This window comes from Limulus polyphemus, unplaced genomic scaffold, assembly GCF_000517525.1.
Source record: "Limulus polyphemus unplaced genomic scaffold, Limulus_polyphemus-2.1.2 Scaffold10489, whole genome shotgun sequence".
In the NCBI taxonomy this organism is placed as follows: domain Eukaryota; kingdom Metazoa; phylum Arthropoda; class Merostomata; order Xiphosura; family Limulidae; genus Limulus; species Limulus polyphemus.
Window position 1 is genome coordinate 10 of NW_013676099.1, and position 2124 is coordinate 2133.

At 35.9% G+C, this 2124-nt stretch overlaps 1 protein-coding gene across 1 annotated transcript in view; it reads left to right on the top strand.

The window, feature by feature from the left end:
* The first annotated feature begins 327 nt into the window (after positions 1-327).
* Positions 328-2124, top strand: part of LOC106476410 — an 8468-nt gene continuing 6671 nt past the window's right edge. The window contains exon 1 of the mRNA XM_013937072.2: positions 328-976. The gene's annotated coding sequence lies outside the window, so the exon portion shown is untranslated. The remainder of the gene's footprint in view (positions 977-2124) is intronic.

The window sequence follows — 2124 nt, forward strand, 5'->3', positions numbered from 1 at the left end:
ACCTGGTTGTTTGTATCAGTATTTTAACTATATAAATGGTTTGTGTGTCCTGGTTGTTTGTATCAGTATTTTAACTATATAAATGGTTTGTGTGTCCTGGTTGTTTGTATCAGTATTTTACCTATATTAATGGTTTGTGTGTTTTTTCGTTTTAGGGTTTTTAACATTTTGAATCGAAAATAGTATTATCCAAATTCTAGAAAAATACTGACAACAGTCTTCATATTGAAGCTTGAAATGATTTTGATTTAAACAACATTAAATTTCCCCTGCTTTAAGAACAGCTCCCCCTTTTCTTCTAATGTGGTTCCTTCTCACGTTGTCTTTTCCCTCGTTCCTCCTACGAACTGATGTGCCAGCATCGTTGTCATGGATACCGTTGCTGTGGTAACTAATACGGATTGGCTGCAAATGGCAAAGAATGTACACGTTATTGGTATTTCTAAAATCTTTCTTGTAGTAAATCAATACTCTGCATTCAGTTGCGGGTCTTCATCGTACTTCGTAATGTTAGCATTAGAATCATAGGGAATATAGTATTACCTTCATGCCGATTCGTTAAAGTAATTTTGAAAGACAGTACTTATACTTCCTTCTGTTAATTAAACAAACCAATTAGTGCTGTGGAATTCACGTGAAATATGTCATTCAATAGTTCCCATTTAATAAAGAATTGGAACCATCAAGCTACTTGAAATATTAACAAAAATGTAATCTGATAAAAATTCAGCACGTGACTTACTGTTAAAGCGATGAGGTCCGAAGAGACGCGTTTTCCTTATCAAGCGGATACTTGTATTGATTTTATTCTACCCAATGGTTTTACAGAGAGCTATCTGTCCTGCACCTTGGCATCTCTCTTCGTTGCTGAGTAGATGTTCCTCTTTGTAGACGTAGACAAACTTCATACATCTATCAAAGGTCATATGTACCAAATACCAGGATAATTCAAGTTCACTTGGACAGTTCACATCAGGTGAGTGTGAGATTTAACAACTATATATCTCTACGGAATAACGTTCTGATTTTATGTAGAGAACGTACTATATATCTGTACAGAATAACGTCATCTATCAATGGTCATATGTACCAAATACCAAATATTATTTACTAATAATCTATGTTTTAAATTTTAGGGTGACTTACAACAAATAACGAGAGCTCATTAGAATAATAATAAAATGTTTCTTTATTTTTGAAAAACTAAATATTTTTATTAGGAACCAGGACGTAAATATCAGTCACTGCTTTGATTCAAAGGACTTATTCTAAAGCGTTGGCTTGGTAACTTACAGGGAAGATTCTACTAGTCAAAATGACCAATAATGAAGAGAGCTGCGACTTGAAACAGTCTGGTTATTCTAAGTTATGCTCTTCTATTCTATATCTTATCATAATATTTTTATCAATGGGGATAATAAAACTTCCAGAGGCTAGGAAATTGTCTGTGTAACTTCTAGAGACTAGGAGGTTATCTGTGACACTTTTAGAGGCTAGGAAATTGTCTGTGTAACTTCTAGAGGCTAGGAAATTGTCTGTGACACTTTTAGAGGCTAGGAGGTTATCTGTGACACTTTTAGAAGAAGTGACACAGATAACCTCCTAGCCTCTAGAAGTGACACAGATAACCTCCTAGCCTCTAGAAGTGTCACAGATAACTTCCTAGCCTAGCCTTTAGAAGTGACACAGATAACTTCCTAGCCTCTATAAGTGACACAGATAACCTCCTAGTCTCTATAAGTGACACAGATAACCTCCTAGCCTCTATAAGTGACACAGATAACTTCCTAGCCTCTAAGTGACACAGATAACTTCCCCTAGAGACCAGGAGGTTATCTGTGTCACTTCTAGAGACTAGGAGGTTATCCGTGTCACTTATAGAGACTAGAAGGTTATCTGTGTCACTTCTAGAGGCTAGGAAGTTATCTGTGTCACTTCTAAAGGCTAGGAAGTTTCCTGTATGACAATTCTAGGAAAGTGATCCTTGTAGGATTAGAAAAAGATCAATATGACTCTAAGAATGTGTCATTTTCACAGATTGGGAAGTCATCTTAAGACTGTTTATAGGGAGGTGTGTAATGAGCAGCGCGACTAGAAATGTGATTTCTATAAGGTTGTGAAGTG